This window comes from Hylaeus anthracinus, unplaced genomic scaffold (genome assembly GCF_026225885.1).
Source record: "Hylaeus anthracinus isolate JK02 unplaced genomic scaffold, UHH_iyHylAnth1.0_haploid 0, whole genome shotgun sequence".
NCBI classification, from domain to species: Eukaryota; Metazoa; Arthropoda; class Insecta; order Hymenoptera; family Colletidae; genus Hylaeus; species Hylaeus anthracinus.
The window spans coordinates 2,333,249-2,346,057 of record NW_026533254.1 but is presented as its reverse complement, the minus strand read 5'-3'; the positions used below and the strand labels follow the sequence as shown (position 1 = coordinate 2,346,057).

At 33.0% G+C, this 12,809-nt stretch overlaps 1 protein-coding gene across 3 annotated transcripts in view; it reads left to right on the top strand.

Annotated features, from left to right (window-relative positions):
• LOC128889488 (aminopeptidase N) overlaps positions 1-12,809 on the top strand; it is a 79,351-nt gene that overhangs the window by 38,687 nt on the left and 27,855 nt on the right. Inside the window, exon 1 of one of the 3 annotated variants that reach the window (XM_054147284.1) lies at positions 10,549-10,794. The exons of the other annotated variants lie outside the window; for them this stretch is intronic. The gene's annotated coding sequence lies outside the window, so the exon portion shown is untranslated. Of the gene's footprint in view, positions 1-10,548; positions 10,795-12,809 lie in introns of those variants that run through there. 3 annotated transcript variants of the gene reach the window in all.

Genomic DNA, 12,809 nt, shown 5'->3' with positions numbered 1-12,809 from the left:
AAAATATCTACATGTATATGTTATACGTTACGGCATTTTTATAAACCTCGTTTTAGTTCATTTAACTTTTATATTAATTGGATTATTATAAGAAAGTATAAAAGTAATTTGAATACTGTATTATAAACTTGTAAATATTTTATAGTATTCAATCATGAATAATTTATCTTAGCAGACATAATGCTATACAGAACAACTAGAATATGTGTGTACATATATTACCAACTAGGATCAAAATTAATTACAGTTGAAACGTATGAATAGATTAATTTAAACTCTACATGTTCTGTTAAACGAACGATAAATACATAACTACATAATATTTACTATTAATGTATGAGAGAATTGTCGGTTTCACAAAATATATAAATTTTCCATACAACATAGATCGTTCCCTACCCAATTCTCGTATGAGCACAGGCTTGGCCAAACCTTTGAGGTACCTTTCTCACTAAAATTCTTCGAAACACAGGTGGTCTAGCGAATTTTTTCTTGAAAAGAGAAAAAAAGAGGATACAACAAATTTTGTGACATTCTGTCACACATTATTCAAGTAATAGGTTGACTCATAATTATTTGACATTTTGCTGTAATGCTTTACGTGTCGTAATCGATATCGCGTCAACAGGATGTTGGCAATTTTTGCATACTTCTCCATTCGAAGTTCGGTACGGTAAATATTGTTTCTAATTACGGGATGGACGTGGCTGCTACCACGAACTTTTGCACGGAGAATGTAAAACAAGCAGCCAGAGCAACTTACAGCGATATTAACAGCGGCTTTTATTGCTTCTTTCATCAGTCACGAGATACTCGGTATTAACGGTGCCTTTGCTTCGTTTCTTATTGCCGCGTATTTTCTCGAATCAACGACTTCTGTGGGAAAAGTATAAAACAAAGCACGATAGAAAATGAAGCAAATGCGATTTAACTGTTAGATTTCTTGATCTCATCAATTATTCGCGGCTACGTATCATGCGAGTAGTCTTAACCTTCTATCGCGTGAATTTTATTTTACTTGTTTCTTTCAAACAAGAAATTATTTCTTGACTATTTTTGTGTGGTCATGAATGAACCCCTTGACGCACAATGACGAATCAGGGTCGTCTATTTATTTCATGTGGCGGTGTAGACTTTGACGAGTCTGACTCGTCGAAAGCTATTTTAGCGGGTGTTGTGCAGTATATAAATAAACAATTATACAGGGTATTTCACCTAACTTGACCACCTTAAATATATCGCTTATTCTGTACGATAGAAAAAATGTCAGAGGGAGAAAATATTCTTTTTGAAGGTGCAAAATACGGCGATGGGCCGAATTTTTTTCTATAGGTCATTTATTTCTCGAGATTTCAAGGTCATCGTATTTTTTTCTAACGGGACTGGATATTTTCACTACAACAGTCTTATAGCTTATAAAAAAACGAATCCAACGAGGTGCAATATGTTGATCTTCGCCTGACCTTTAGCCAAGAAATTATGAAATGTTTATCAGTACCTTCAGTACGTGTTCGAGGACGGTAAATGAAGAAATATCAATTTCATTGAAACAGTCTTAAGTTACATTTTTATTTTAGAAGGTTTCAAAAATGTGCACCATGCATCTGGATACATTTTTGGAGGCGGTAAATAAATTCTTGCTGTACATTGTTCTACAGTAATCGATCTACATTCGTGTAGAACCCTTTGTCGCGTGTTTCGATCAACTTTTGGTTCAATTTGATACATACTATACTTACTAGTTGCTATATTTTTGTTATGCAGTCGTGCCTATTAATCATCTGTGGGCCAAACTTTTTTTCTGCAGACAACTTGCGAGATATTTACTTCGATAGTTAAAGTTGATGGTGCTGGCAACAGTAATCGATATTGTTAATGGTTATCGGAGACATTATATTTCGCAATTAAGGCGTGTACATCATCTTGTGAGAAAACTAAAATTATTTGGTTAGGGGGGCATTTCACTGTGAACGCACAAAAGAGCATATTTTCAATCATTTCTTCTCAGGAACTATTGCATAAAATTGAATGAATGTCTTTTCTCCTTAAAGGTATGATTAAGGAAAGTAAATAAAAAATTTTTTTTTGGTAAAAAATATTTCGTCATTTATTTACAAAATAATATGCATGTGTGCAAAAAAAAGTTATTCGCTGGCGCAGGTGATTTTGGCTCTCCTGGTAATCTGAAACAGAAAATCGAAAAAGTTTATTAAACTATGTCGTCACACCTATGGTCGGAACCTCCATTTATTTATTCCATCGAAAATAAACAAAATGGCAGCGTTTCTTGTGAAAGAGAGAAAAAAAAACCACTTTTTTTGTACCGTAAATCAGGTGAAATTGTAAGTAAAAATCATAATATCAACTACCAGGAGAGCCAAAATCACCTGCGCCGGCGGATAACTTTTTTTTTTGCACACATGCATATTATTTTGTAAATAAATGACGAAATATTTTTTACCAAAAAAAAATTTTTTATTTACTTTCCTTAATCATACCTTTAAGGGGAAAAAACATTCATTCAATTTCATGCAATAGTTCCTGAGAAAAAATGATTGAAAATATGCTCTTTTGTGCGTTCACAGTGAAATGCCCCCTTAAATATCGATATATTATCAAAACGTAACCTGAAAGTTACGTGGACCTATAGAGGGTTAATTAGAACTAGCGTTCCACGACGCACGCCACTATCAGTGTGTTACTTGACCCTTGAAGAAGCTAACTGAAATCCTAACGAAACATAGCCTAATAGCTTATCCAAAAGAAGTGTCTTCCACCTGGAAATGTTGGTTAGTGTTAACCATGAAGAACTTGACCATAAGAGTTTCGAATATCTTAAAAGCTATTCTGTTAAAAAAAGAAACTGTAACGAGAGGGTTCGATCCTCTTACCCCAAGAAGCTTCCTTCTGGACAGAAAGAAGCCCATCTAATTTCGAGGCTGTGGCTGTTGGACGAATCTCCTTCGTTTGGTTGGTTCAGGGTACGCCAGGTTGGTTACAATGGTAGATGACGGTGTTTTGTTCCGTAAGAGTACACCACAATGAACTGTAACCCAACCTGGTCCCATGTAGATGGGAGGAACACGTCCTGCACGCGGGCTCGAATTACGCGTACATACGCGCTGGATTTTAGATTCGCCCCTATCCAGCCCTCGAGAACTCCTCGAGAAGAGATTCGATGTCCTCCGTCTTCTAGAAATTCGATTACCCAAATTCGTCCAGGCGACCAGAGTCTCATAAAAAATAAGCTAGTGTTCGATTGAAAACTTTGCGACTACAGTGTATATTTAGAACCAACAATCTTCATAAACGGAAATATTTTAGTTTAGTTTATATCTACTTTTAAAATGGTACATATACAAAACAAAAAATTAGATTTTGTAGAAGGTTATGCGAATGTTACACATTCAAAATTGATAAAAACACAGAATTATGTGAAAATTATTTTAATTAAATGTACAATGTTTTATTAAAAATAGTTGTATATATGTAGTTAGAGTTTCATTTGTATAAACGATATTCCATATGTACCAACCTAATAGAATCATATTCGAAATACCCTTATTTTATACTTTATTTGGACCCAGATATATCTATCTGACATTGTTACACACATTGATTAAAATTAATGAACCGAATCAAAAGAATTAATGCAAGTGATGTACAGAAATTGAATTTAAATGTATATAATATTTTTATATATACTTTTAAATATTACTTCATCTAGTTTTACTCGAGTAGAGTAGTGTTTTAATAGTATTTGAATTGTAATAGATTCGAGTTGGATACAAAATAATTGATTTGCTATAAAAGGTTTTCCAAGAGGGTCTTCGGGACTTTTTGTTTAGAAAATACAAGTGATATGGAATACACGGTATGTCTAAAAAGAAACCGAACTTTTGCTATTAAAAGAAAAAAGTACAAGTAAAGTTTTTACACATACGCTTATTTACTCAAAATAATCTCCCTCTGCGTCGATACAGCGTGTAGACCGTGTAATTAGCATTTCGAAGGAAATTTGCAGCTCCTGTTTTGGTTGCTATAATGTGTCCCTTTCATTGGAATTGGCATTGTTACCTTGGATCATTCACCCTACTCGCCCGATCTGTCTCCCTGCGATTATTTTCTTTTCCCAAAATTAAAAATTCTAATGAAAGGGACACATTATAGCAACATTTCGGAGATTCAGACCGCTGTAACCACCGTACTAAACGGGGTACCAAAACAGGAGCTGCAAAGTTCCTTCGAAATGTTAATTACGCGGTTTACACGTTGTATTGACGCAGAGGGAGATTATTTTGAGTAAATAAACGTATGTGTAAAAACTTTACTTGTACTTTTTTCTTTTTATAGCAAAAGGTCGGTTTCTTTTTAGACAGACCGTGTATATACGATTTTTAAATTTTAGATGAAAGTACATGTGATTAAAATTGAATGTAAAAGATGGTATCGTTTACCAGCATGGTTACGTTGAGAAGTGTATGTTGTCGTTAAGAAACAAAATTCTAAAGTCCCTTTTGGAAATCCCCTTTGTTTCTGTAATATACATATATATTACATACAGGTCAGATTGAACCCTGTCTGTAATTAAATTGCAGTATGTAAAAAAGGGAGGATGGGCCGACATAGGTAGAGCAACGATACGAGATTGTAATTTGGTTAGTAAGTACCCAATAAACCTCTAAATCACCAGGAGGTAGGTAATTGATTCAGGCGCGTGTCCCTAATTGATTGAAATCATCTTTGCTACCCGCGGCGGTTCATGATGAATCGTCACACGAAACCACTGTATTCAATTTCACACCAACGATTATTCATAACTGATAACAGTGATACTACGTTTACCTAACTAGTAATTTAAATATACGATGAATGTTTTTTTTGAAAAGATATAAAATAAATATTTTGAGTTATATGCTTTATAAATTAAATTATTCAATATTTCACGAAAGTGAGTAAATTTTGCTAATTATTATAGGAAAATAGTGTTAAACATCATAAATACGTTTGTTTTATTGTTTGAATTTGTTTCTTATTCGAGATTTAAATGCAATCGAATTAAGAACTGAGTTAAATTTGGAAAAAAATAGAAAATAGGATTATTAATTTTCTTAACTTTTGAACTTCCATTGGACTTCCATTTTGATCAATGGTTTCTAGGCCTCTAAAACAAATCTTGAAAGAATTAATTTGAGATAATTTAAAAAACCACCTGATTTATGGTCACTCTTGATAATATATAGACACAATAGGATTATAGTTGTTGATTTCATTTCAAACTATGTACTACCGTACCACAATATATTAGATCATCGTTTCTAATACATTGAAAGTAACTCTTTGTATAGTATACTCGGATGATTCATGTTTCTTAGTATGCACGTCACTATTCCGTTCCATTGATGTATTGCATACAAAACTCCTCTTAAGAACATTAATTAAGAACATGAAATTTCAAATGCCTGATTGAAAGATTCGATAAATATCCATTCATTTAGCATACTTATCTCAATAATCCTTTGTTTTATTTGTATTTCATTGTTTCAGAATGACAACATATATTAAAATGATAAAAATGGCGGTTACTTATATTTAAGTTCTGCTAAAAGTAAACTAAGAATGTATTCTATTAGAAGATTATTCATAACAGCAACGAAAATTGACAAATGTATTATTTATCTTAAATACTTAATTAAAATTCCTAATTTAAGTGTAATTGAAATTTAATTATAATTTTCTTGTAAGAAAGTTTGACGTCATCCTGGAGAATGCATTAGATGCATTCTGTTTCTTCCCATGTCTCATCTCAAACGTACACATAATTAAAAAGATTTTAAGAAACCTTACGATCGTGGCTGGAAGTGAATCATGCAGTAATGGTTCATATTTCTCATAACAGAACGATGATTCGTAGAGCTAGCAATAAAGAAAAGTAAGATGAATCCGTTTGTGCAAGGTTTGTAGAAAATGATTCATATGGAACCTGCAGGTCAAGTATTATAAAAAGAAATAATTCAGTTTAGTCATTACTAAACGTTCAGAAAAAAAAAACAGGTAGTGAATCGTTCTTATTTACCGATGAAAAATATATATTTATTGCTTAAGACTCAAATAATTAGATATAAATCAGCCTAACAAATAAACATTTTTATATATGTATATTTAAAGTAAAATCTTTGCAAAAGTACCTACAAGAATTGAACCTATATAAGAACTTATTTTACTCTCGAAAATTATAACACGAACTTTACTTTCAATAGTTTCTTGTATTATAGCATACTGTGTGCAGTTTAAAATTTCTTGCAGATTAAAATTTCTTATATTCGCATAAAAATCCGAAGTTTATTTTTAATTCTAGGAGAATTTCGGCTATCTTTGATGTGAAATAATTTACTAAATGGGAGAGTCACTCGGCAGATGATGTTATCAGGCTTGGCAGAGTGTGAACGTATGTTTGAAACTTTGTGGCACATGGAGCGGTACAAAAGGCGTCACACGTCGCCTGTTTGCGATCAAACAATCAATTAATGCAGTGTTAATGTGCGTGTTGACTCGACACGAGCTGCAATTTCGTAGACTCGGTAGAACGTGCGGAATAGTCGGTGCGCTTAGATCGATCAAAGCAATTCTGTTTCGAACACGTTAACGTTTACTCGTCGGAGGCGGGGACATTAATGCGATTTGTTTACGCTTTCGATAATGGCCAGGGAAATATGCGTGACCCATTACCAGAGTGTAAATACCACCGACAATATATATGGGCGCAAAATAAAATAAATACACGGCTTGTCGTCGCGCTCTAATTCCTCCGGAATTAGCTTATAAGTCATGGCCCGCCACCCGTGAGCGTGCCTCGTTTTTCGTTATTAACTTGGACCACGCCAGGAACAACGCAATGGCTGTAATCTACGATTATGAATATGATTAAATATTGAATTTAATTTAGAACCAAAGTATAGTCCGTTTCTGCTATTCGTTCAATTAGTTCGAACCATTTCCACTACGGGTTTGGGTCGTTTTCCATGTATTAATTATTAAGTTGTATATTAGGTCGGAGCATATGAACTGTCGTTTATACAAATGAAACTTTAAGTATACATAATATTTTTAAAACATTGGATTTCTGTTTGCTCTAATTGAATACATGCAAACCTTTATCTGTAAATCAATATTAACATACAAATATGGTGTCTCACTTTGATATGGTATATTTTTTAATTTTAAATGGTACTGTAATCGTAAATAAGGTTAGTAGTTATATATCGTTGTTGTCGTTAATAATATATCCATGTTCCATGTTCCAAAATTCACGCAAAATTCTAGAGGATTTATGAAAAGGTGTTTTTAAAACATTGTATTTAATCAAAATAATTCCCACGTAATTTTGTAATTTTATTAATTTTTCAACCATTTTTTCTAGTTCATTGCAATATGATTCTGCATTAATTGTACACTCAGATGATAGAAAATGACGATAAATAACTTCATAACCGCTTCTAAATGTTAAATTTATGATTTCAAAAACTTGCATCGTTATTTTTTCATATTCAGATAAAATTAGTATATATACTGTATATTGTATATAATCATATAAAAAAGTTACGTGAACATTCCGAGTATTCATAATTCTTGATAATGGGGTGCGGATGTTTCTATTTTAAACGTCTTTTCTATTCGATATGTATGTATGTGCTTTACAGTATGTTTCTTCCTCTAATATGATTATAAACAATTGACGATAGTGTAGAGTAAAATAAATGTCATCAGCTCGAATAATTTAAACACTGGAAAAACGACATTTCATATGCACCAACCTAATAAGGGTTTACCGAAGGTTACCTAAACTGTCTGACTAAAACGTTCCCAATTCCCTTCAGTGATTAATTTCTCAGCCTCGCACAGTAATAACTGTTCATCAGAAATGGGTAAAATATTTGTCCAGATAAACATTCGAATAACCAACGAAGATAAACACCTTTGATCTATTACTCAAAAAATAAAAATTAGAATTTCGATAATAGATTGAAATATTGAACAGTGAATAAATAAAATTCTGTAGAATAAACGTCGTGAATAATTCGCCAAAGGATGGCTGTATTCTTCGTTTATAATTTTAATTAAATTTTGCCCATCTTTGTTATAGATAATAAAGTTATACCGAATAAGTGGAACTGCTTCTTTTAATTCTCAACTCGTTTTCCTGCAATCATCCAAGTTCTGTTGTGTTACGCTCCAGGTGTCTAGAACAGGAGAATTACAACTGTTGCTTGCGAGATGAAAATACTAAATTAAAAGCGCAGATAGCACGATCGTTACTATCTATAATAATATAATTCTTCGTTAATTAAAATAATTGCACTCATATTTCTGTCGCGTTCTCCTTCCGTTGTTTCCTCATAATAGCTACGTGTACACTTTTTGTCTGTGAGACATGTAACCCTTTTCAATTTTTTCTTCATTGTTCTATATCCTTTCACTGCGTGTATACTTCTTCCAAACTCGTAATTTAGATCTTGTGACGCATATTTATCGTAACTCTATATGTATTTTTTGAACATGACACAAATTCTATATCTGACTTCAAGATGTTACATTACTATTGGCATAACATAGTATTGACAGTCTAGTGCTAATCAATAACGTTTCAGCTTGTTCCATTAAGGTGGGTATGTCAAACACGTGTGGTACGATCCATTGAATTTTGTAGCAGCTTGACTTATTTACTGTAAGCATAATATGAGCCGTTCGTCGCACAAATCGATTAACTCCATGAAATAAAAAGTTGAGGAATCCGATGAAATGGTCTCTGAAATCAATTATTTATTATGTATATTCAATGGTCAAATTATTTATATTTAATTATTTATTATCCAATGGCCAACAAAATTTTGTCGTTTAATAGTGTTAATCTTTATTATTCAGGAAAGTTATTATAAGTATAAATAATTTTTTGACTATACCAAGCTTTGACACTTAATTTTAAAATTTTTCAGAAAGTGGAGTTAATCGATTTGTGTAGGCTCATATATTACAAATATACAAATGATCTAGTACAATTATGATGCTGTACTCTTAATAACAGTAGCATGTCACATGCGAATTTCGAATACTAATTCTATATTTACTCATCTTGTATCATTAAATATAGCATTCAGACTAATAAATTTTACAGTTTTAATTGGATCAATTAGAAATTTCATTCATCCTTGAACAGTAACAATTCGATTAACTACGTGACAAGTCATTTGTTATAATATTTATTAAATTCATCAGTTTGATAATATATTTATTTTAATTATCACATATTAATGAATCAAATTAATTAAAAGGTATATCTCAAAACACTCGCTTTATTTAGTTTACCTAGCACTTGGCCTACTCTTCTCTCTTTAAATATATTAAATTTCTTAATTAGTATATCAAATTGCATCAATAAACATCGTTGTTTAAATATTAATTTCGGCTTTGGAGCTTTGCACGCGAGTAAAGAGATTCTCATTGGCTGACCGAAGATCGCACAGTTATTTCCGATTGTTCGAGCTAGGGAAACGGAATCCGCCGACAACCTAGATAACTCAATTGGTCAGAGCAGTCGTGTAACGAAAGAACCGAGTTTAAATCCCAGTCTAGCAACCTGGTCGACCGATTCCTTCTCTTCCTATTGGTGAACGATATCGTCGATCTAGGAAATGAAATATGGCGTACTTTCACGCTTGAATGCGTGCAGGTTCATTAATCAGTAACGCAAGTTTACTCTTTAGGAACTTGTACATGCAGTAGAAACGAATATGTTAATTGTATTAATTCATGCTTTTATATCGGTATTTGGTATATGAAGCAAAGGGTTTTTTCAATTTTCCTTCGTTCTTTCTACGTACTTTTTCAACGAATATTTAAAGTAAATAAAAGTATTTAAATTATTTTATGTCATATATAGCATTTTATAGGTCTTGAATTGCTTATCTATATTGTATATTAAGTACTATTGAATAATTCTGTATTTCTGGTTTTATCAAATTAAATAAATCATGGACCAAGTTTAGATTTGTATCGTTCGCATTATTATTTGAAATGAGACTCCAAAATCCATAGCAATAGCATAGTGTAGCAAGGTACAACATTATTATGCGTATTGCAACACAGTATAATAATTAATATTCAATCTAAATACAGCGTAATACTGCAAAATACGGAGTATTCGAACATCACAGATCATAATACAACGTATAATTGCAATAATACAGCAAGATACAACATTATTCTTGACAGCGCTACGCAAGTATAATCAACTCGAGGATTGCTTCTGCGAGGAGGATAGTCGATCGAGTAAGAAACGGTTAGGCGAAGGATTCGTCGATCCTGCGGCATCCTGTCGTCGGCGAGACGGAAAACGATCGTACGGTTTCGCGTGATCCGGAAGACGGCATGCAGGTGAGAGGATGTAAGGTTACGGAAGGTGATACGACGATCGACGAGTGGGCGATGGGGCGGGCAGGAAGCTTGGATGGCAAGGAGAGGATGGAGGAAGTTACGAAGCCGAAATGCGCGTCGGTCCTTGGTAGTCGCGCGCAAACCGTCGGCCCGAGCGGGAGGTTCTCGCGCCGGTTCGTGTTGATCTATCTCCCTTCGCGTACGTTTCTCTCGGTGCCACGGCAATTCGGAAAGTAACATTTGGTGGCGGCTCTCCGAGCGATAAGTGACCGTTGGTTCCAACAGCTACAGTCTGTAACAGTTCCACCAATTTCCAGGACACTTACAGCGTTAAACTAATTGTCCCTGCGGTGACTGTTCATGGTACGTAGAGGACACGTTCTATTATTAGAATTAGAATTGCGATACATTCAATCGTTACATTTTTTCTTTTGTAAATGAAAGTTGGGCGAAATTCTTACTTGTACGAACACTTGAACACCTAAAAGAAAGCAATAGAAATGTTATGGTCGGAAATATCGACTTTACACTTGATAATAAATAAACAACTTGAAGTTGAACTATTAAAAAAGATAAACGACTGCCCATTCGGTGCACGGTGGACGAGGATTAGAATTCGAATCACAAAGTGATATTGCATTCAGCAAGATTGAAAGGTAGTGTTTTTGCTCTCAGATAAATTGGAAATTTGTTCGAATAGTATGTATAATTCTTTGCCTATTAAATGTAACTGATGAAAATGAGTGAGAATTATCAATTTCATGAGCAATGTTTTGGTTAACGGTTTGCAGCTCTTTGCAAACAAATACTTAAGAGTTATAGTTACAATGCATAAGTGTTTGTAGGAATACGGTGATTGTTTATAGTATGTAGAGAACACGTTCTATTATTAGAATCGCGATCCAGTATCCGAACGTTCGATCATCCAATCACTATTCTTACTTTTGTAAAGGATAGCTGGACGAATACTTCGAATAGCAATTTAAAGAAACGAACAAAAGTATTATAGTCGGAAGTACCGATTTCGCACTAAGAAATAAATAACTTGAATTGAAACAATTAAAAGATAAACGACCGTCCGTTTGTTGCTGGTTGAACGAAGATTAGAATTTATATTACGGAATGATATTGTATTCAGCAAAGATTGAAAGGTAGTATTTTTGTTCTTAGGTAAATTGGAAATTTGTTCGAATAGTACGTATAATTCTTTGCTTATTAAAGTTAACTGATGAGAATTATCAATTTCATAAGCAATGTTTCGGTTAACAGTTTGCAGCTCTTTTCAACCAATGTAATAATTAACAATTATAGTTAAAATGCGTAAGTGTTGTAGGAATGCGGTGATTGTTAATGGTACATAGAGAACACGTTTTACTATTCAATCATTCGAACACTGTATTCTTACTTTTGTAAATAAAACTGAAGCGGTCAAATTTCTTACCTGGATAAACACTCTGAATAACAACTGAAAGGTGAACGACTAACCATTCGCTCAGAATTCGAATTACGGATGAAATTATATTTAACAAATGCCGCGAATTACAGTATTTTATTCTTAGGCAAAGTGGAAACTTGCTCGAACAATATGTAATTCTTTGCACGCTAAACCAGACACCGTAATTTTCAATAATTGTATGGAATACATTATTAACGGTTTGATAAAAGCATTAATTTAAAAATAGTGAATGCGTAAAGTACGATGATATCGATAACTGTTTAATTGTTATTTTAGACATGATAATGGAATAAATTCGCGAATAAATATCCATCGGCTAATTTCGACGCACACTTGATCATCGACCCTTTTAGTTTATTTTATTAATGTGATTATCGTTAGTTTGGTGAAACATCGTGTTATCAATTTCAAAAAATAGCATATTTTGTATTTACTGATATCGTCAGCAGATTAAGTGTTATATTTTACGCGATAAAGCCAAAAATTTGCAAGTAAACAACGGTACGTGACAAAAGCTCAAAAATGAAATCAGTATAGTGATCTTACAGATCAGAGATGGGTAACACTGTCGCCTAGATACAAAACGTCGAGTAACGATTAAAAGATAAACAGTTAATAAATTATGAAAATTACAATTTGAAATAGATGTAATTTTATTAATACATTCATACTTTTATTTAAACAGTAGAAAATATCGTTGGTACTGTTGGTAGACAAACAGTGATACTCTGAACTTTCTTTTACCATTCAGAATGATAATTGTCACAAAACATGTCGATAGTAAAGCATTCTCTTATAAAGCAATCTGAATGACAATTATATTGAAAAATGAAGATTGCATCATATCGGGATAGCTACTATTAATTACATTAAAAATGTCTTTGTTGTATATTTTCTAACCATTCATGGTGTTCGAAATATG